This window comes from Phoca vitulina, unplaced genomic scaffold, assembly GCF_004348235.1.
Source record: "Phoca vitulina isolate PV1807 unplaced genomic scaffold, GSC_HSeal_1.0 scaffold1, whole genome shotgun sequence".
Classification (NCBI taxonomy): Eukaryota; Metazoa; Chordata; class Mammalia; order Carnivora; family Phocidae; genus Phoca; species Phoca vitulina.
In genome coordinates, this window is record NW_022589704.1 from 20182185 (window position 1) to 20207057 (window position 24873).

The window sequence follows — 24873 nt, forward strand, 5'->3', positions numbered from 1 at the left end:
TCAGACTGGTTGTCCAGACCGCCTAAATTATATGGATAATAGCAAACGTTTCCTTCTGCTGAATGTCATGTGGACTCATTCCAAAGTGCTTTTTGGGTTTGAGGCACTATGTGTAATAGTCTTTCACCAGAAGGGGGAAAAATAAAGAAAGAAAAATGTAGGGAATTTGAATCCTGCTTTGTTAACTCAGAACTGAGAGTAGGAAAAATCTGTATGATCTTGGCTGAGCAGTGGTTTTCCACTTCTCTCAATGTTGAAATTAACCTGACTGCATGAAATACTCAAAAAGCACATTCATATGGTTTCATGTCATCTGAGGTTTGTGATGCCAAAGACTTATGGCATAAGCCTTTAGATCAGTTCAGTTTAATATCGAGTGGTACCTAGGAGTCCATGAGCGTGACCCATCATACACTATATCTAACCCAAATGGTATTTCTTCCATGAGCTCTCACCTGGACCTCTCTTATTACCTTGTGGTTCTCTAGTATTTGGTGTGGCTTCCTTTGCTCAACTTGACAAGCTTTCTTCTTATCATTTAAGTTCATTTATTTCTCTTCATTAAAAAAAAAAATTCTTTCCTAGTGACCTCTGCAAAAATAAATAAGTAAAATAAAAAGGAATTTGCAAAAATAAAACCTACCCTGTACTGTCTCCTCTCAAAATCGAGAATTGCAGTTCCTACTCATCACAAAGGAAGGGGGTGGGAGCACCAAAGAAATGATATTAAGATTTGAGTAGCCCCCCAAAGTAAAACCAATCATTTTAAAATGCATGATCTCATTTGCTCCCTACATGGGGCTCTTTCCTCTTTAGTAAAATGATGATTATAATGATTAGGCCAGGAGAGGTAAAAATCACTCAGCATATAAATGGGAAGATTGGAATCAGACCTGGATTTCCTCTGTTCCTTTCTCTCTACCATGTTGAGTCCCAGTATGCCCCAGCATCCCTAGAGACAAAGGTCTGGAGGAAGCACAAAGGGACTTCTATTTTCACCGTTCGGTTCTAACAAGATGAGGATCAGCAGGCAGACAGACACACTTGGGAATAATGGCTCTGCTCTCTCAACCAGGCCCCCTCCCCCAGTGCCTTTATCCCCACTCAGGGTGACCTCGACAGAACAAGCTCGCTCTGTAATGATTACTTCGTCAGCAGGGGCTGTGTATTTAGTAGCAGGAAATATAAGCCTTTGTGGTCAGTGTGACGTCACCCACCCACTAAACAAGCCTTTATAATTTGACCACAAAAAGGCTTGAAAGAGATACACACATACACACAGAGAAAGAGGCGATAGGACTGTCAACAGTTGTCTGCACAGTGAAAGGAGCATTGTATCTTCCAAATGTTTCCCAAAAGCCTGATGTTTGGTCTGCCGTAGACAAAACATCTGGATGATATATGGCATTTTCTCTTGGTAGCAAGTGTCCCAACTCATCCATCTTGCTCTTCCTTTCTCTTTCCCTTCCTCTCTCCTTCCCTTGTTTTCTCCCTTCTTCACTCCCTTTATCCTTCTGCTTCCCTTTCCTTCTTCGCGTTTTACTATCCCTTAATCTAAAATATGCAAATATATATTTTTAAATCTTTTAATTGTTTTCCAGTATTTGGGTTCATGGCGTGTGCACATATACATGCACCCACATGCACACCCACACACATCAGCTTTATTCTTCTCCTGGATACTTCACTGCTAAAGAGAAAAAGAGAGAGAACTACAAAAACAAAAAGAGAGAGAGAGAACAGGAAGAGAAACATTTAAAAAGATGTAGCTGATATATTAGCATATTTAAATTTGCTTCCCACATATGTCTTGGTTTTCATACTAATTTTGTAAAGAAGTAAATGATCCCTTTTTAGTGCTAAATGACAAACTACCTTTTAGTGTCATAATGTGCAAATTCAAGGTAATATTTCACTTGTATATTTTACTTTATTTTATTTTTTTTAAGATTTTATTTATTTATTTATTTGAGAGAGAGAGAGAGAAACAGCATGAGAAGGGAGAGGGCCAGAGGGAGAAGCAGGATCACCGCTGAGGTGGGAGCCTGATGTGGGACTCAATCCCAGGATTCTGGGATCATGACCTGAGCCGAAGGCAGTTGCTTAACCAACTGAGCCACCCAGGCACCCTATTTTACTTTATTTTTTTAAATTTTAATTTAGGAGAAAAGATGAAGCATATTAATAATTAATTAATACCAACACTCTCATTAATGACTAATAGAGAAAGAAAATAAAGATGGATACGGATAAACAAAAGAGCAGATAAGCTGAGAAAGGAGGGTAGAAAGAATCATCTATACAATAACCTATATGATACACCTGTATTAACTTTTCGCTAGTTTGAGACTAGGGAGACTCTGTCAGAGATTGAGAGAGACAGGGAGAGGAAGTCTGAGAGGTGCCGGCTGATGTGTCTGACCTCTGAATTAAGGCTGATGGAGAAGTATGGCTTCCTCTGATTTGGATCATTGTGGAAACCTCCCTCCAAGGGCTCTGAGCTTTCCTCTGAGGCATGTAGCAGGAAACACCTGCTTCACTTCCCTGATTTTTTCCCCTTTAGGGAGTCTGGGTCCCCCCCACCCCTTTCTGCGGTGCACAAATGGACAAGTAGATTTTCCACATGTCCCAATCTTCCTTAAGAGAGGAAGTCTAGAACCATCTATTAGCAAATGATGCACTACAATGGCTTCCTTACCCCTTACTCTATTCTTTTTTTTTCCTCCTCTTCCAACTGGTTGTTATGACTGCTTCCTCAACCCAGCTTTTTTGCTCTATACTAATAATATTCTTCTCCCAGGATATATGAGACATAAGAAGTTGACCCAAAATATCTGATAGGCAAGTGTTCATTTTATTCATCATGATTCTTAATTTGGGGTTCTGCCATTTCCTTCCCTGTAATGAAGGGGGAAACAAATGGGATCCCATTTTGGAAAGGCATAAAAAACAGACACAAGTATGTATTGCATCAAGATAACAGCCCTCAAAAAGCCTCCCAGCCAGGGGCGCCATGCAATTAGCAGCTTCTTGGAGGTGCCCTCATCCACTGTTGAAAAATGGCAGCCAAGAAACCATCTACATAAGTGCAGAAACAAAGTCATTTTTTTTTATTAAATAAAAAGAAATTGTGAAATTTAAGAAATTTTCTTCAGGCTTGCAAAGACTACTGGAGGTCACCACATCTATTTCTCTTTCTCCAAACAGCAATATTTGTGACACTGGTATCTCCTCCCCAGTGTCTCCTTCTTCCGTTCTCTAGTAAAAAGAATCCTTGAGTAGAAAAGAGCAAAAGGCAGAGTAGACCCAAAAATGAGCTAAAATGCTGTTTTTTATTATTGTTTTTTCACAGGAAGCTCTCTATGATATCAAATACTGGGGTGAATTTAGAAGTATATTTTGCTTTATAAAGAAAGGCTGGGTAGTTTAATAGAAATATAACTAATCTGAGTCAATAAATCTTATTGAGTCACTGGAAAAATTGGGGATAGAACATGAGACCATGATGAATCACCTCTTTTCTCTAGACAGTTTAATCTGTACAATGGGAGGGTTACACTAAAATATGTCTGGAGTTACTTCTATCCATGTTTTGTAACATATGTGACAGAACAGAGATGACTATTTCATTTAAATTGCTCCTAGAAACCAAGAAGAAAATGGGAAACACCCAAATGAGGAAATAGACAAGGGAATAAAAAGAAGTAATTTACAAAAGAAATCCTACATCAGATCAGTGAACTTATGAACAGATACTCAACCTTGTTAATGATCAAAGAAATACAAATGAAAACATAGGCTTTCATGGTTACTTCTGAGCCTGGTCAAAAGGGAAAAGATAGATTTTCATAATATTTTCATCATAACATTTCATCATAATAGCAGAACATGAAAATAACACATATGGTTGTACATATGTGTTATATGTACATAACACATATGTATAATATTATGGTATACCCATGTATTGGAATACTATGAATCATTCAAAATGACTATATGGATCTATATGCCTTAACAATGGAAATATAGCTACCATATATTAAGAAAAAAGAAAAGGTCATAAAACATATGCAGTACTACTCTACTTAAGGAAAATGTATGTCATATGCATAAGTACACATGCACAGGAAAAAGTCTGAATGGACACTCATAATATTAACAGTGGTTTTCTCAAAGTGTTGAAATCATTATATAGCAATCTTCTTTATACTTTTCCATATCGTTGGGATATTTTACAGTGAATATGTGCTACTTTTATAATCAACAAAATTCATCTCCATTTGGGAATAATACATAATTAAATAAAATGCTATAAGTTTGCTGCTCATAGAACATTGCATAGAAAACAGGAGTGAGCCCTATTTGGGCAGTACATGGTAAGGGGAGCTAATAACCTGGTCTGTTCATTCAGAGCCCCAGAATCTTCAGTAAAATTATTGGCCAGTTCCTTGTAGTTCAGCTATGTCTCTTTGATAAGTTGCCTGTATTTCTTGAGCCCCAGTTCCTTCATCTACAAAAAAGGATAATAGCTTTTATCTTGCAAAGTAGTTGCCATAATTCAATGAAATCACACCTACATATTTCTTAGAGTACAATACTTATAATTGTTATATAATAAATACAATTGTTATTATACAGAATTACACTATACCAAACAGTGATTATTGAATTAAATTTGTTAATTGATAGAAACCACACTGGAATGATTTGCCTATATGTCATTTGCAGTTGTTGTGTGTTAACTACTAAGGTTAGTAGTAAATAGAATATTCTTAATAGGATAGGGACAAAAGCTTTGGTCATGAGTGACTTTACTTCCTTTAATGGACAGTCTCTGGAACTGTCTGCTGTGCAGCCTCTATGCCTTACCCAGCCTTAACAGCATATCTGGAGCTCCTAACATTAGTATAACCTTGACCTAGACACAGTAGGGGACATAAAGAAGAAAAAAGAAAATGCAAATTCAGCCTTCAATGTGCTTATAATGTAATGAGACAAATAAGCCAACACTCCACAAAATGCAGTATGATAAAATGTTTTATGTACAACAAAAAATTCACACTAAAAAGCTAGAGACATTTACATGATTCTCTCTGTAGGTGAAGACTTCAGAGAAGCTGTGGTGCCAGACTAGTTTTTAAGCAGGAATTTTCTACAAGGAAGATATGGAGAAGGACATTCCAGGCCGAGGAAGATATGTGCAAAGGCAATGAGAATATCATACCCGGGATACACCAGGAATTCTCACAAAGAGGCTGGCATGGTTGGTGCACAAGCCACGTGGTGGGAAATAGCATGAGATGGAGCTGTACGTGCACAGTGACAAGAGGGAGTGGGGAGGGAGTGTCTTGTAAGCCAGGCTGAGGGACGTAAACTCTATCCTGTGGTCCACAGCACATGTCTAAGAAGCTTGATATGGAATGATCTATCTTGATCTCAAATGTGATCCAGTCACACTTCCCAGTGGAATCAATTGAAAGGGGATGAACCCAGAAGAAGGGCAACATTAGGAAGATTTCACTGATGTCCTACTGAGAAATGATGAGGACCTGAACCAAGACAGAGGAGAGGATGGTGATGGCGATGGGGGGTCATGGTGACACACACTAATGTGAGAGCTGAGTGGTTCTCTACTAGCTCAATCACTGACTGACTTTTAGAACTTGGGCAGAAATCCCCAAGTCTGATACTTCACCTATAAGATGTAGGGGTATGGGCCAAATCAACCTACAAAGTTGATTTGGTTATGGAACTGGGACCTGAAGGTATGGTGAATAGACAGTCCTGGCTATTCTGATGAGGTCCAATATCTACAAGGGGCATATAGGGTGTGTGTGAAAAGTGCTGGACGGACAGAACTGAGTCTCTTTTCCAGAGGCAGGGGTGGGCATGATTCAGACAAGAAGCTTCCCTCTCCAGCGAGATGCGTAGGCAAGGTGGTATTGAAATCCCTCATGAACTTTCTGTGACCTGAGAAAGGGTCAGTGAGGACTGGGAGGGTCAGGAAGATGAGTTTAAGAACAAGCTGAGAAAATATGATACCACAGGAGAGTATCAGGAAAGAGCAGTCAGCAGCAGAAAACTGGGGCACCTAATCCCCACCAGTAGAAAGGGCCAGCTTGGAGGCAGGCAGAATCCTGCTCTGGGCTCAGAGCACATGAGCAGGCTGAGACAGAGAGGTCCTGGGATGTGGCACACGCAGAGCAGGAGTCCTGCCTGGCCTGCAGCACTCACATTGCAGCACCCCTGTATTTTCTCCAGTGCATCCTACTCACATTCTCTGACCTGTCCCCCACCAAGCCCGACCTGGCCTACTCCACCACCTGCCTGATGACCTGGGCTAGAAATCAGAAGAAAGGCCTGCCATGTGTAGGGGGCTGCATCACTGTCTGAGCCTTGGGATATTTATCTGTGAAATGAAGATAATCCACTCCCTATGCAGCTCACAGAGTTTTGGGAAAGAGCAAATGAATACTCTACAAATCATCTCATAATGTTAAAAAATACTCATGTTCAAAGTATGATCATCATCGTATCAGACCTTACTTAACTTTAACTTTTCAGGCCAAGATACATTGGAATTTCAATAAAAAAAGATCAGGGTATCTGGTTTTATTTGGCTTCCTTACCAATATTCCTTGGACATCTTAACTGGTACTACTTTATGAAATGTTACACAAATATTAGTAAGTATTGTAAAAAATTATAAAGTGAAAGATCTATTAGCTCAGAGCAAGAAACCAGTCCACACCTGAAATTAGCTGTATCCCTACACAACTTGGCTTCTGCTATCTGGAAAACTCTACAGACAAATGTGGTTGTACATAGAGCCGTTTGCTGAGAAACAGTAGACAAGGACTCTGACCCAAGCCTGGCTGCTCTGGGCCCCACTGAACACTGATTTCCAAAAAGAGGAGGTTGATCTGAAAGACCTCTACCATCCCACCTGATTCTGAGTATGCTACATCTTCAGTATTGATCGAGCACCTCCTTTATTCCTCAAGCTGTAAGGGACTTACTTGTAGGTGATAGAAAGAACACCATGAACACTTATATACATTAGGGTCTCTACCTCAAGAATCTTAGGGTAGTTGAGGAAATAAGATATAAATGTGCAGACACAAGAACAAAAAATCAGCAATAATTTCTCTCATGTCTTGTTCCATGAAATGTTTGATGCATTTGCACATTAAGGTACAAACAGTTCAAAAGTAATGTGAGGGGGAAACAACTGGAGGTGGAAGGGGGTGGCTTTGCATATGCATCTGATAGAGAGAGACACTGAAGATTCCCAGGATGAGTGGTGTGCTAAGCTAGAATAGAGACCCTAGTCTCTTGGCTCCTAGTACAGGTAGGTGGTATGGTGTAATTGAAAGCCCATGGACTATAAAGGCAGATGAGTCTGTATTAGAATCTCCTCTCTTGTCTGAGCAACTGTGAGTAGGATGTGATCTAATATTTTCATTTCACAGAAGAGTCAGTGGGCTCAGGTGGAGCTGTGGTGAGGATTTTGGAAAGAGACATTGTGTGTGAAGTGTCTTACACAGTGCCTGACATGCTGTAGATGACACCTGTCAGCTCCTTCTGAAACTTCAGGACATGGGGTTAAAGCCTGCTGGGGAAGGGCAGCTCAGACACACCCTGGCATGCTCTGCCCTCTCTTCTTTCGGTCAGATGTATGTCTTCCATGTCTTGGCTTGGAGTCCAAAAGTATGTTACTGGTAACTTCAGGAAGCCCAGGGCTGCCTGGAAAGCTCTCAATCTGAGGTGGCAATGACATAGCTGACCTGGACCTTGGGGATAGCCAGGGAAGGGGGAGTGCAGAGCTGGGCTCTTGGAAAGGAAACATGGTTTGTTTAGGTGTGACGTTAGGTTGTTCATTTGAGGTTTTTCTTGTTTCTTGAGGTAGGCTTATATTATTATAAACATCCCTTTTGGAACTGTTTCTGCTGTGGCCCAAAGATTTTGGACCCTTGTGGTTTCATTTTCATTTGTCTCCGTGTATTGGTTTATTTCCTCTTTGGTTGCCCCATTCATTGTTTAGTAGCACTTTGTTTAGTTACTTGTGTTCGTTCCATATTTTTTATTGTGATTGATTTCTGGTTTCATATCGTTGTGAGCAGAAAAGATGCTTGATATGATTTCAGTCTTCTTAAATTTATTGAGACTCATTTTGTGGCCTAACATGTGATCCATCCTGGAGAATATTCCATGTGTGTTTGGAAAGAATGTGTATTTTACTATTTTTGGACAGAAGGGGTTAAGAGGTACAAAGTTCCAATTATAAAATAATTAAGTCACAGAGATGAAAAGTATAGCACAGGGAATATAGTCAATATTGTAATAAGGCTGTGTGGTGACAGATGGTGACCACACTTACTGTGGTGAACACTGAGTAACATACAGCATTGCCAAATCAAGATGTTGTACACCTGAAATTAGCATTACATTGTATGTTGATTATATTTCAATTAAAAAAAAAAAAGGAAACAGGGTTGAGTCTAGAGAATACATCTACCTCTTTTGAGGTTTGAAACAGCCTTGACCTCATTGTTCTAGAGCTATTATCTCCTCTGATACAGAAGAAAGAGAGCAGTGAGGGAAAAAGAGTGGTTTTTTGTTTTGGTTTGGTTTTGGTTTTTTGCTTGAAATATTCAACACTTTTTATAAAATAGACTTTGTTACGACTTTGTCCAGCTGTAGGCTAAGGTAAGTGCTCTGAACTTGTTTAAGGTAGGCTAAGCTAAGCTACAATGTCCAGTAGGTTAGGTATATTAAATGCATTTTTTTCTTTTTATTCTTTTTATTTGAGTATAATTGATGTGTAATGCTACATTAGTTTCAGGTGTACAACATTGTGATTCAACAAGTTTATATATTATGCTGTGCTCACCGCTAGCATAGCTACCATCTGTCACCACACAACACGATTACAATATCACTGACTCTTCCTTATGTTGTGCCTTTTATTCCCATGACTTATTCATTCCATAACTGGAAGCCTGGATCTCCCACTCCCCTTCACCTATTTTGCCCATCCCCTGCCCCCCCTTCCCTTGGGCAACCATCAGTTTGTTCTCTGTATTATAGGTTTGATTCTGCTTTTTATTTGTTTATTCATTTGTTTGTTCATTTTTAGAGTTCATATATGAGTGAAATTATATGGTATTTGTCTTTCTGTGTCTGACTTGTTTCATTTAGCATAATACCTTCTAGGTCCAAACATGTCACAAATGACAAAAATCTCATCCTTTGTTATGGCTGCATAATATTCCATTGTATAGGTCTACTACATCTTCCTTATCCATTTGTCTGTTGATAGACATTAGGCTGCTTCCATATCTTGGCTATTGTAAATAATGCTGCAATAAACATAGGGGTGTATATATTTTTTCCTTTTAAAAAGTTTTTGTTTTTATTTTTTTATTTTATTTATATTCAACTTATTTAACATATAGTGTATTATTAGCTTCAGTGGTAGAATTTAGTGATTCATCAGTTGAATATAACACCCAGTGCTCATTACATCCCATGCCCTCCTTGAGACCCATCACCCAGTTACCCCATCCCCCATCCACCTCCCCTCTAGCAATCCTGTTTGTTTACTATAGTTAAGAGTTTCTTATGGTTTGCCTCCCTCTCTGTTTTCTTTTTTTTCTTTTTAAAAAGATTTTATTTATTTATTTGACAGAGAAAGACACAGTGAGAGAGGGAACACAAGAAGGGGGAGTGGGAGAGGGAGAAGCAGGCTTCCTGCTGAGCAGGGAGTCCGATGCGGGGCTCGATCTCAGGACCCTGGGATCATGACCTGAGCGGAAGGCAGACACTTAACGACTGAGCCACCCAGGCACCCCTCCCTCTGTGTTTTCATCTTATTTTATTTTTTTCCTTATTTCCCATATGCTCATCAGTTTTGTTTCTTAAATTCCACATAGGAGTGAAATCATATGGTATTTGTCTTTCTCTGACTGACTTATTTCGCTTAGCACAATACACTAATTCCATCCACATGGTTGCAGATGGCAAGATTTTTTTCTTTTTGATGGCTGAGTAATATCCCACTGTGTGTGTGTGTGTGTGTGTGTGTGTGTGTGTGTGTGTGTACCACATCTTCTTTATCCATTCATCAGGTGAAGGACACCTGGGCTTCTTCCATATTTTGGCTATTGTGGACATTGCTGCTATAAACATTGGGGTATATGTGCCCCTTTTAATCACTACTTTTGTATGCTTAGGATAAATACTTAGTAGTGCAATTGTTGGGTCATAGGGTAGCTCCTTTTTAGCTTTTTGAGGAGCCTCCATACTGTTTTCCAGAGTGGCTGCACCCCACCAACAGGGTAGGAGGATTCCCCGTTTTCCATATCCTTGCCAACATCTGTTGTTTCCTGAGTTGTTAATTTTAGCCAGCCTGACTGGTGTGAGGTGGTATCTCATTGCGGTTTTGATTTGCATTTCACTGATGATGAGTGATGTTGAGCATTTTTTCATGTGTCTGTTGGCCATTTGTATGTCTTTGGAGAAATGTCTGTTCATGTCTTCTGCTTGTTTCTTGACTGGATTTTTTCTTCTTTAGGGGTGAATATACCTTTTCAAATTAGTGTTTTCATTTCTGGGCTTGCTAATTCTCCCAGGAGTTTACATATATATGAGGCGGAAAAAAGACAACATAACATAGACAGGCATATTGGAATTGAACCTTGGCTCTAATATTTACTAACAATATTATTTGGGAGAAACTACTTAACCTCTAAGAGTTTTTTTTTTAATTTATTATTTTTAGTTATTTTTTAATTTTAATTCCAGTATAGTTAACATACAATGTTATATTAGTTTCAGGTGTACAATACAGTGATTCAATAATTCTATACATTATTCAGTGCTCATCACTCTTAATCTCCTTCACTTATTTCATCCATCCCCCCCACCCACCTCCCCTCTGGTAGCCATCAGTTTGTTTCTCTATAGTTAAGATTCTGGTTTTTGGTTTGTCTCCTTTGTTCTTTGTTCATTTGTTTTGTTTCTTAAATTCCACAGATGAGTGAAATCATGGTATTTGTCTTTCTCTGATTGACTTATTCACTTAGCATTATACTCTCTAAATCCATCCATGTTGATGCAAATAGCAAGATTTCTTTCTTTTTGATGGCTGAGTAATATTACATTATATATATACCATCTCTCCTCTATCCATTCATTTATTGATGGACACTTGGGCTGCTTCTATAATTTGGCTCTTGTAAATAATGCTGCTATAAACATACGGGTGCATATATCTTTTCAAATTAATGTTTTGTATTCTTTGGGTAAATACTCAGTAGTGGAATTATTGGATCATATGGTAATTCTGTTTTTAATTTTTTGAGGAACCTCTATACTGTTTTCCACAGTGGCTGCTCTAGTTCTTATTCCCATCAACAGTGCACAAGGGTTCCTTTTTCTCCACATGCTTGCCAGCACTTTTTGTTTCTTGTATTTTTTTATTTTAGCCATTCTGACATGTGTGAGGTGATATATCACTGTGGTTTTGATTTGCATTTTCCTGATAATTAGTGATGAGCCTCTTTTCCTGTGTCTGTTGGCCATTGGTATGTCTTCTCTGGAGAAATGTCTGTTCATGTCTTCTGCCCATTTTTAAATTGGATTATTTGTTTGGTTTGGTTTGGTTTAGTATTGAGTTGTATAAGTTCTTTGTATATTTTGGATACTAACCCTTTATTGGATATGTCATTTGAAATACCTCCTCCCCTTCAGTAAGTTGTCTTTTAGTTTTGTTTGTTGTTTTCTTTGCTGTGCAGAAACTTTTTTATTTTGATGTAGTCCCAATAGTTTACTTTTGCTTTTGCCTCCCTTGCTTCAGGAGACATATTTAGACAAATGTTGCTATGGCCAGTGTCAGAGAAATTACTGCTTATGTTCTCTTCTAGGATTTTTATGGCTTCAGGTCTCATATTTAGGTCCTTAATCCATTTTGAGCTTTTTTTGCGTATGGTGTAAGAAAGTGGTCCAGTTTCATCCTTTTGCATGTAGCTGTCCAGTTTTACCAACACATCCGTTGAAGAGACTTTGTTCCATTGCATATTCTTGCCCCTCTGTCAAAGATTAATTGACATATAATAGTGAGTTTATTTCTGGGCTTTCTAGCCTGTTCTATTGATCTATGTGTCTATTTTTGTGCTAGTGGTGTACTCTTTTCAATTACTACAGTTTTGTAGTATATCTTGAAATCTGGGATTGTGATTTCTCTAGTTTTGTTCTTTTTCAAGATTGTTTGGCTATTAGGGGTCTTTTGTGGTTCCATACAAATTTTAGGATTATTTGTTCTAATTCTATGAGAAAGGCTGTTCATATTTTGATAAGGATTGCATTAAATCTGTAGATTGCTTTGGGTAATATGGTCATTTTAACAATATTTGTTCTTTAAATCCATGAGCATGAAATATCTTTCCATTTTTTGGTGTCATCGTCAATTTCCTTTAGCAATGTTTTATAGTTTTCAGAGTATAGATCTTTCAACTCCTTGGTTAAGTTTATTCCTAGGTATTTTGTTATTTTTGTGCAATTATAAATGGGATTATTTTCTTAATTTCCCTTTCTGCTCCTTCATTATTAGTGTGTAGAAATGCAACGGATTTGGGTGCCTGGGTGGCTCATTTGGTTAAGCATCTGCCTTCAGCTAGATCATGATCCCAGGGTTCTGGGATCGAGTCCCACATCGGACTCCCTGCTTAGCGGGGAGTCTGCTTCTCCCCCTCCCTCCCCCTACTCTTGTGCTCTCTCTTTCTCTCTCTCTCACTCATTCTCTCTCTCAAATAAATAAATAAAACCTTAAAAAAAAGAAATGCAACAGATTTCTGTATATTGATTTTGTATCCTACGACCTTAGTGAATTCATTTATCAGTTCTAGTAGTTTTTTTGGTGGTCTTTAGGGTTTTCTAAATATAGTATCATGTCATCTCCAAATAGTGAAAGTTTTACTGCTTCCTTACCAATTTGGATGCCTTTTATTTCTTTTTGTTGCCTGATTCCAATACTATGTTGAATAAAAGTGGTGAGAGTAGACATCTTTGTCTTATTCTTGATCTTAGGAGAAAAGCTCTCAGTTTCTCACTCTTGAATATGACATTAGCTATGGGTTTTTCACATATGGCTTTTATTATGTTGAGGTATGTTCCCTCTAAACCTACTTTGTTGAGGGTTTTTTTTTATGAATGGACTTTGTACTTTGTCAAATGGTTTTTCTGCATCTATTGAAATAATCACATTGTTCTTATCTATTGTATCTTATCTAAAATCTTATAGGACATTTTTCCTCTCCCCATCACAGCTTACAGACTAGGTGTCTCTTATTGATGTGATGTATTACAGCAATTGACTTACAAATACTGAACCACTCTTACATTTCCAGAATAAATCCCACTTGATCATGGTGGACGATTTTTTAAAATATATTGTTGGATTTGGTTTGTTAATATTTTGTTGAGGATTTTTGCATCTATGTTCATCAGAGATATTGGCCTGTAGTTCTTTTCTTTTGTAATGTCTTTATCTGGTTTTAGTATCAAGATAATTCTGAGCTCAGAATGAATTTGGAAGCTTTCCTTCCTCTTTTATTATTTTTTTAATAGTTTGAGAAGAATAGGTACTAACTCTTCTTTAAATGTTTGGTAGAACTCACCTGTGAAGCTTTCTGGTCCTGGACCTTTTTTTTTATTGGAAGTTTTTTTTTATTTTTTTGATTCGATTGCATTGCTGAAAGAGTTTTAGATTTTAATCTACAAAATGGGAATAATAATTCCTGCTTTGCAAGGTTAATATGAAAACTTAAATAAATAAATAAATAAATAAATAAATAAAGTTATTTATATAACATATACTTATTAAATATATATAAAATATATATTATGTGTGTGTAGAACATCACAGAAGCTAGTAGAGAAGGTTCATGAATATAGCATGAAGTCTGGATTTGAAGCTGTAAGCAATAGAGAGGAACTGCAGGTCTCAGACAGAGGAGGGAGGTAATAAAAACAGTTTTAAAAAAGTAAATCCGAGGGCAGCATGTGGGGTGTATTGAAGCAAGGACACATGACAGAATGGAGATCAATAAGGACCTGGTGTAATAAACTAGGCAAATGATGTTAAAAGTCACAGGTGACAGGGAGATGGAGAAGAGTGAGTCTTATGTGACAGCTATAGGACATTTTTCCTCTCCCCATCACAGCTTACAGACTAGGTGTTTATGGCCCCCCTTTCTACCCCTCTAGCACTTTGAGTACCACAACTGCTAGGCAGGAGTTATGGAGGTGGTATCAACTCAAAGTAAGTTGACTGTCAGCCTATCAAAGCCTTGAGGCAAAGATGGACCACATTCCTGCTAGAAAAATCACTTAATACTCTTTGTAAAAAATATATGGAATGGCTAGAATGTATCAGTCATGTTCAAGGCACTGAGAATATAGCAGTGAATAAAGTGCCTGTCCTTATACAGTTACTTTTAAGCTGAGGAGACCTGAAACAAAATAGATAAGATAGAATATTTTAGGTGGTGATAAGGTAAAACAGGGTAAGGGGATAAAGAATGCTAGAATAGATAAGTCTCATTATTTTACAGGGGCTTATTAATGACCTCACTGATAATGAGACAAAACTGATTCTTGACAGGGTTAGGGATATTACCCTTGAGGATATCCTGGGAAAGATTTCCAGGAGGGGGAGAAGGACCAGAAGCAATGAGGTCAAGGTAGCTAGAATGTAAGGACCCAAAGGGAAGGGCGTAGGAGATGTGCTCAGAGGAGAGAAAGGCTTTTGTAAGGATTTTGGCTTTCACTCTGAGATGGAGAGTTGTTGGAGAGATCTGAACCAAGGACCAAAATGACCTGAATTGTGTGTGTGTGTGTTTTTTTTTAAGTTTCGAAATTACTTTTATTGCAAAATAAAACACAGATACAGAAAACCAATGTATGACTTAATGCATTTTATGAGATATCACCCCTGTAACCACCACTCAGGTGAAAAATAGAACATTGCCAGTCACCCAGCAACCCCTCTATGTGCCCACCTCAGTCACACCTGCCTCCCCCAACCAAGTGACCACCAACTGATTTCATAACAATCACATTTATGTTTCTTTATAGCTTTATCACCCAAAGAGCATCTCTGGACATTATGATCTAGGCTCATACTTCATGCTTTTCGCAATTCAAAATGTCTTAAGTCTCTTTTAATTTGCAAGTTCTCCCTCCACCTCTTCTTTCCTTTATAATTTATCTATTAAAAGTCCCAGGCATTTGACCTATCGTTTCTCCTAGTCTGGATGTTGCTCTTTGCATATTTGTGGTGCTGTTTAGCTTACCTCTCTGTCCTCAGAGTTTCCTACAAACTGGTTCAGAGGCTTGATGGACCTGAATCATATTTTAAAGGCTGTTGTATTGAGAATGGACAGTAGGGGAACATTGCTGTAATATACTTCTATTTGAAAACCAGTTAACTATCAGAATAATACCAACAATTTACTGGCCATTTACAATATGCCAGGCTTTATGCTAAGCACTTTTTAAGCAAGATCTTAGTTAAAACATACAACAAATCAATGAAGAAAGATTACTATTCCAAGTTACAGTTAAGGAAACTGGCTTAAAGGGAATAAAACATTTACCCTCAGTGGCATACCTAGTTAGTGACAAAAGGAAGATCTCATTGCAAAGCTTATTCCCTGACCAATATGCTACACAGCCTCTGGTTTTGCTTTGCATTCAAATCTTAAATCACCCAGATTCTTAGAAACCAATGTTGAATGGGCCCTAAAGAGGCCTCTGATAGAGGGCTCTAATCATCAGCTAGAGCTCTTTTTCAAAATGCTTCAAGATTTTCTTTAGATGGTGGGTAGGCAAAAAGAAGCCTTTTTCAGGTTTATTGTTTGCCTGAATCACACAAGGGGTTGATGATTGAGCCTGGCCTGGAGGCCAGATCTCCTGACTCTTCAGCCATCATGTCATGGAAAGAGCTTTAGGTGTATGTACATAAACATAGGCTGTCAGTGCTACAGCTGAGATCCAGCAATGTGCTGGTGTCCCTCATTAGGCAAGGGGATGGCTTATTGTCTAATACAAATCAGAACACCAGTCAGCACAGATTAATTTCCTCAGTGTAGCCCTTTGAATATAGTTGGCAGACTAGAGATTCTTTAAAAAGAAATAATTTCTTGTTTTAATTTTATATTGAATGGATTGGTGTTGGCTATTTGGCAATCAGTTCAGTGGGAGAAATTAGCTATTGGAGTGAAATCACATCCTGCACAGGGCTTAAAAAGTTTACAGTTTTCCCCCTTATCTGAGATTTCACTACCTGAGGTTTCATTTACTCACAGTCAACCACTGTCTGGAAGTAGATGATCCTCCTTCTGACATAAGGTCAGAAGTTCACTGGTAGCCTAATGCTATGTCATAATGCCTTTGTAATTCACCAAACTTCATCTTATCATGGAGGCATATCATCTCACATCATCACAGGGAGGAGAGAGACCACATTCACGTAACTTTTATTACAGTATATTGTTATAGTTATTCTATTTTGTTAGTTATTGCTAACCTCTTACAATGCCTAATTTATAAATTAAACTTTATCATAGCTGTGTATGTATGGGAAAAAACAAAGTATTCACAGATCTTCCTTGACTTATGATAGGGTTACATTCCAATAAGCTCATTGTAAATTGAAAATATTAAGTCAAAATGCATTTAATACAGCTAACTTACCGAACACCATAACTTAGGCTAGCCTATCTTAAACATGCTCAGAACGCTTACATTAGCCTACAGTTGCAAAATCATCTAATACAAAGTTTATTTTGTACTAAAGTGTTGAATATCTCATGTAATTGGTTGAATACTGAAAGTGAAAACCAGAATAGTTACCCTCATGATCATGTGGCTGACTGGGAGCTACCATTTCCCAGCATCATGAGAGAGTATCTACTGCATATCGCTAGCTGAGGAAAAGATTCAAATTCAAAATCTGAAGCACAGTTTCTACTGAAAGCATATCACTTTTGCACCATTGTAAAGTCAAAAAAATGTAAGTGGAACAATTGTAAGTCTGGGACCATCTGTATAGGATTTGGTACTATTCACAGTTTCAGGCAACCACTGGGATTCTTGGAATGTGTCCCTACAGATAAGGGGAACTAGTGCAGTTGTGAAATTTTTGCTGTTATAAAGCAAAAAAAGAAAAAAAAGTAAAGTAAAATTAGCAAAGAAAATCCTCTGGAAAGTTTCCTCATCAGAGACCAGTGTGCCACAACAGTTACTTTTTACACCCAGCTTTGGTGTTAAATGTACACATAATGATGTAACCATGATCAGTTCCCAAAGAAACAGATGTTGCTTGGGTATGTCTTGATCAAAGAGATGCCATTTACCAATTGTAAGTGGCACATGATTTAATTGTTTCTATCACTCCTTCCCTACCCATCTTGCATCTTTGATTGGGCAACTGAGTCTGCAGTGTTTGCAAATCACTGACTTGCCTCTGAAACCATTTATCCCTTTTGTTCCTTTAGAGGTAATATTTTAACTCTCCTTCTGTGAGCTAGACCTCTCTGCTACTCTTCCTCACCCTGAATAAAAGCAGTTAAGTTTTTTCTCTTTTAATGCCTTTCCACCAAACTTGAACCATTCTTGTGACCCTCAGTTTATTCCACATTTCTGTGACTCAGTTTCATGTCCACCCTATAAACTTCAAGATGCTTTCAGGGATGCCTGGCTGGCTTAGTCAGTGGAGCGTGCAACTCTTGATCTTGGTGTTGTGAGTTCAAGCCCCATGTTGGATGTAGAAATTACTTAAAAAGTGAAATCTTAAAAAAGAGAGAGAGATAGAGAGAGATGCTTTTAAGTCATTCCAGGCTATGGTTCTGAGTTAAATACCATTAAATCTGTTTTCTTAGGTCATCATTAAAATGTGTCAAGAGAAAAATCAAAACTCTCCACATCACACACAATTTGTGAGAGGAAAGAACAAAGCTGTTCATTTCAAGAATGAATGTTTATATCTTTAAATACATGGTGTTCATGTGACTAGCCAAAGTATGAGGCATGTGTCCTTTTCTGTAAAGAAATCACATGTTCTTCTCTAAGAAGTTCCTTCATTCTTCTCCTTTTTCAGAATGAAGCAAAAAGAGAAGACATCTTCAAAATCATGGTGGGAAATCTAGATCTCATGCTGAGAACAGAAATGGGATTTAAAATAAATATTGCCAGGCTGAAATGCAGGAATCCAGCCATCAACTGTCCATTCTTAACCCTCTGGGGAGCACCGCATTTATATTCTGCCAGACAGATGTGTCTGGTGGCCCCCGGAGAAGGGCATTTCACCCCACTCACAGAGCACTTGGTCAATGGGTCCAGTGTCCAAGAAGCTTGTCAGTTGTGAAATTCATTGTGTATCCTGAATCTCCTTAGCCACATTATTAACCAATATCCCCTTGCTCATTCCCCAGTGGACAAGAAGAACAGATGGCTATTCTCTTCTGTACGGGAGAGCATTTGGAAGCCTTGGAGTCTTTAGGCAAAGCTAGTCAGTTACTTCCTTTTGTCCATCATCAGTCTTCTTAATAACATCCCCCATTGCCATCCTGTATCCACACCACATAAATTCCCACCAAAATCCTAGGTAAAATACACAATGAAAAATATTTCACTATGAAAATATTGCAACTGCTGGTTTGTGGTGTCATTATATCAGCTCCTTCAAATGGGATAATGAAATCTGCATCCACATTTGTTTCTCTTATCCTACAGGATGATATATGAAAGTAGGTTTGAAGTTTATTGATTATGTCCAACAACTTAATATCAACATAATGTAATATATTCCGCGGCTATAAATGAGAGGCATTTTTTATTTGTTTGTTACATTATACTGTTGTTGGTGAATTTGTGGCTCAGATTTTACCAGTTTTTTGCAGAATGTGTATTATTATACTAATAAGAAGACTTGATCTGGATTTTATCAATATAGATATTTGGTAAATTTTATTAACAAATATTTATCTTGAAGATCTACTCATAATTGTACTCATAATTATAAAATTACTTACTGCTAAAAAGAAATCTCTATTCCATCTCAGTGAAATTAAATATTTCCTAAATATATTTGTATAATTTATTTCTAGAATTTCTGGTAACACATACAATAGATGTGAAAAGAATGACTATAAATATTTCACTCTTACTTGCTCAAAATCCAGTTGAAGAGGTGATGAAAATCTCAGTAATATATCTGACAATCATTATCAAGTTGTGTTCACTGGGATTTTCCTACAAAAGTAATGGATTATGTTATAAAGAATAGATGGGTTTCATAAGAGCTTCTATGTAGGTGCCAGGTAAAGTATATTGACTAGATATTGAAAAAAATGACATTTATTTAAGGTGGGAAGAAATCTCTAAAATTATGTGGTCATGAAATTGTGTGTGTGTGTGCATGAATTGCTAAAAGGAAAATGAATGAGGTACTGTAATCTACATTCTTGAATAAGTCAGATTGTTGGCATGTATATTATCACTAACTGATGAAATCTTCTCTCTCATAAACACTGAAATCTACATTCGAAAGCAGTACTAAAGATATTTCCTAGAGACTTGATGTTGATTGATGAGGCTCTGTAATAAACATTATATCAAATAAGAAATTCAAGGAAACTTTAAAAAATACATAATGGAAATAAAACACAGAGCCTGTTAAATCTTTTTAAGGTCTACTGCTCCTACTATTTTGCCTGTGGCCAATGGGCCTGCTTTCTTAATCTAGTGTATCTAAATACTCTCTGAGACAACATGAGACATGCAGTAGAAACCAGCAAAGTGCCAGGCAGATAAAAAGAGCAATTATGTGTGTGAAATCACCAGAGTTTACATTATACCAGAAACTATCTTATAGCATATGGAAGTCCCCAGAACCATCCAAGGTGGATTCCTATGGATTGTTCTAGGGACCTGTTTCTTCTTGAAGTCACATGATCCTAAAAGCCTCTGAGACCCTAAAATATCAACACACAAGGAGAGACAATGGTATAATTCAAGTCAAATATATCTGTAAGTAGGTAAAGCAAATTATTTACATTTTTGTCTAAGTCAATGGTTTAGGCTTAGATGGAATAGAGCATTAAGGAAAGAATAGTATATTCAGACAGGAAAGAACAAGGAGGACTTGTTACCTTTTATTTCCCTGATCATCATAGGAGAAAGACTTTATGGAAGAAGACTTTCCTTGGAAATTGCTGGGAAAATGACAGAGATCAGGCCTTTTAAGGAAAATGTAGAAGAGCAAGGTGGGAGCCTGCCTAGAAAAAGCTTCCAGAGAGAAGAGAGGTAATGATTTTGTTGGAGAGGAGCAGAGAAGCTGAGAAGAGGAAGGGACCAGGAGAGGGACAAGGAGTGAGGGTGTATGGGATTGTGGAAATGAAATGGGACTAATTCTAGTGGAGGAATTAGATCCCTTGGAGGCCAGTTTCCCATCCAGCTCATCTCCCTTATCTCTTGGAGACTAAACCAAAATGTAAAAATCTTGAGGAAAAGGAGTGTTTGGAAGCCTATTTTCTTGTCTCCCCACAGATGTTTCCATCACTTCTATAGTAGCCCTGCCACAAGGCTACCCTTGTTGACTCAACCACCATTTTCAAGAGCTCATTAACTTCCAAACCTCCATTCCATATTATGATGGCCCTAGCCATTTGAAAGACTTTCTTTACTTCTTTTAACCTGAACCATTCTGGATTTGGATTTTCCTTGCATGAATGTCCTCAATTTCAGACCCAGTGACCTGGTGGAAAAGTATCTTCTAGTTCCCTCAGTGCTCAGGGAGCCAAAACCACAGCTGCCTCCTTCCAAGGGGCACTGACAGCATCAGGAAGGCATATTCATCTGACTGAGGCTTATTGAAACAAACTGGTTTTTATGTCTCAACTTGCTCTAGGCCCATACACTAACCCTCAATGCCTCATTTCTTAAAATGTATTAATTTAATCTAAGACTTTAATAGAATTCAATAATCTTTCACTATCATGTATTCAAAATTCAATTCATACCAGCTTAAGTATAAAAGGTCATTTATCATATATATAGTGGGGTATCTCATAAAACCCTGAAAATAGGAATATGGTTGAGCAATAGAAACAATTGAAAGCAAGAACTTTAATGCATATGTTTGTCTCCCTGTCTTTAGCCTCTGTTTTTCTCCACACACATGCTTCCTTCTTCGTTCACTTAGTGGAACTTTTCTTACCTTTCAGCCACAAAGCAAAATATATATAGTTTCAACTAACAACATCTGAGCTTTATGTGTGATGGAGATAAACTGACGGTTTAACAGTTCTAGTTCCAATGGGCCTCTGAAAAGACTATGTTCATGTATCCACCTCTGAGCCAATCACCCCGATCTAGAGACCACGTTTGGTCACATCCATATGTTTTCATGATAACCCCTTAATTAGCAAATCAGCTGGGGAGGTAAAGAATAGAGTGAGTAAGAGGCCCATCCTGCCAAGGTGTCCACGATGTTCCTAAGCCCTATAATTGTATCAAGTGTTCTCACTGTTAAGAACTGCATAGAGTCCAGCACAGAACCTTCTATGTATGAGATTAAGGAAAGATTTCCATGGTGACTCTCCTTGCTACCTAGATTTTCATTATTTTCTGAGACCCCACTCGGCCTGTGAGTGAGACTTACTTTCAAGTGTGACTCCAAAACTGAAGTCTTCTTAATAAAATCCCTCATCCCCATCCTGTATCCACACCACATAAATTCCCACTGAAACCTTAGTTAAATATATAATGAAAAATTCTTCACTATGGAAATGCTGCACCTCTTGCTTTGTGGTATCATTGTATCAGCTCCTTTAAATAGGATAAAGAGATCTGCATCCACATTTGCTCCTACATGATGATATATGAAAGCAGATTTGAAGTCCAACACCTCAATATCAGGATATAAAATAATAATCTATTCCCTGGATATAAATGAGAGAAGCATTTTGTATTTGTTTGTCTAAGTTATGTTAAACTAGTATTGGTGAATTTGCAGCTGGGATTTTATCAGCTTTTTGGAGAATGTGTTTCTGGGCCTCCACTTCCTCATCTGTAAAATAAGTGCTTTGAACTCTGAAAGATGCCTTTCAGCTCTAGAATCCTATGATCTTATTATACTTTGCACTGTTCAATAATGTATCCAGTAGAGTTGGCATCCATATATCGACCTTCTCTGTATCTTTCATGGCATCCAGCAGAAAATGGAACCCATAAAAGGCTCAGTAATTATGTGTTGTTTATCAATGATGGTTGTGGTTATGAAATCCCTATCTCAGGACATTGAGGAATCCCAAAGAAAATATGCTCTTAAGCACTTCCCTATGCCTATGGTACAAGAAGATGAGAAAGGTGTGCTTAGACTCTCAGCAAACTTTTGAAACACATTTATTTCGAAGATGAAGATAAGTTTAAAACATTAATATTTTCCAGAGGAAATTTTCCTGAAAGTAATAGGACAACTATTTTCACATAAGAGAAAGAGAGAGAGATACAAAAAGAAAAATAGGATAAAAAAAAAAAAAAACTGAAACACTTGCAAAACCTTTAAGTCCTATCATACCTTGGTACTCAGGCTCTGGAAGTACTTTCTCCCCTTTGGCTCTGGTTCACACCTCGGTCACAGGACTGAAATACCTTGTGACCTCACTCCAGAGACAGGCAAAGGGTGTTAGGATCTTAGCCACTGCACAGCTGGTGTGAGGGCTGAAGCAGGACCCTGGAGGCTTTCTTTGGAAGAGGGAAAGAGAATCACTTTGTACTGTTTATTTTTTACCACAAGATTACTCCTACCATCAGATCTAAATCCTTCTTGTTACATCCATACTTGATTACATCATGGTTACATCTTTTAGCCAGTGATAAGTTGAAGAACCAGTTAAGAGGGTAAATTCTGGTGGGTGACTCACCCTTACACACTTTTAGCACAGTATCTTATATTCAGGTTAGCACCCCCTCCACACACATATATATCTCAAGCTCTCTCTGGGAGTTAATTATTTCCATTATCTATACAGGGAAACTGGACACTGAGAAGGGGAACACTAGGCTGAATCAAGAAAGTCTGTGAATCATAAGGCTTAGTTCCACTGCTCAAAAACAGAAACCTTTCTTCTATAAGTGAGTCCTCTGGGGTACAATTTGTCATGTGGTCAAAAGAGAGAAGACACAGAACCAACACCATGCAGGACTCATACACTGGGACACCCACAAGGCAATATCAACAGATTAGCTGTCACCACCTCCTCTCTCCTTCCCATCTCCCACCAACCCAGGCTGACTTGAGTCTGAGAAAAACTCATTGATGTTGAGGTGTCGGGGGGAAAGAAAAAAACCTCCAGGAATGACTGAACCAGATGAACACCAACAAGGGCAATGCTAGGACTAGACCATTCAATATAGGACAACTAAGTGTGACTATTTTTTTAATCTCCACACTTCTACACAACTAAGATGGTAAATTGGTTGCATTGAGGTCTCCAGTTTTTCACTACGACCACTGTGGGCAAGATGTTCTAAGTGACCACTTCTTTCTGGGCTCAGCTGTGTCACTTGCTTTCGCCAATGGGAGTTAGCAAACAAGACCCAAGTGGAGTCTTGAAAACACTTGTGAACTAGTGTTTGCTTTCCTGCCCCATTTGTTCCTGAGCCATGAATATGAAGATATGCCTCAGCTAACTGGCTGGAGAAATGTGAGAAGTGCATGGAGGAAGGCTAAGTTTACCCAGCAGGGGCATCCTAGACTAGCCAGTCCCCTTGAGATCTGTAGGTGATAACTCCATGAGTGAGTCCAAGGAAGCTTTCTGAGGCTGGCTCAGATCAACAAAACTGCCCACCCAGTCCACAGAGTCATGACACACAGTAAATGTTTATTAGTTCAAGCAACTGGGCTTTGGTTTGGTGTGCTTAACAATAGCTGACAAATAAACCTTCTGATAATGGTGAGTTAATTTGGGGGAGAAATATTGACAGAGTAGTCACAAATGCTAGCAAGACAGCTGCCTCAGGGTCTCTGTGAGAGAAAGAAATGTGGCATTGTGCTACTAGAGAAAACATCTCCTTTTGCTTCCCTCCTGTTGTCCAACCCCCACTTTCCAGACCTCATATTTGCTGAAATTAATGTTTCAGTTTGTGTGTGTTTCAAGGTACTCATGGCCAGAGGTGTGGTGAGTGTTCAAGTATGTACATTTGCACTCATGCTGTGGGTTCAACCTAAAAGGCTCTAAAATTGGATCTGAGAATTTAGCCTGACCTGTCAGATCTCTTTGATCTTATTTTCTGGGCTTATGAGCCTCATGCCCTGTTTCAGATAAAGCAGCAGGTATTTGGCACTTTTCCTGGCCATTCACAGGGACCGAGTCCAGGACAGTCAGTGGCAGGCTTTTATAAAAGATATCAAATGGGTTGGAGAGTAGGGTGGTTGAGGGAAAGAGGAAGAAGAACATGGGAAAGATAACAAAGAAAAGTTTATATTTCTGCTATCTGGCAAATCAAATGCTTTTCTAACAGTCTCTAAGTGGAATGCATTTGTTCATTTGCCAGGAAAGCTCTTCATAGATTAAAGCCTTAGCTGGATCGTGATGTGGGGTGTGTCCCAACCATCCTTCTGACACAGGGCATACCTCTGTTAATATCCTAGAGATACTGATGAGAACACCTCTTTCCTGGCCTCATAGTCCTTTTACTGCATCCAGAGCCAATGTAGTAGATAACAAAAATGGCCATCATTCTTTGCACTTGACTCCCGCCAAGAGGTGGAATCTACTTTCCACTCCTATAAGTTAGGAT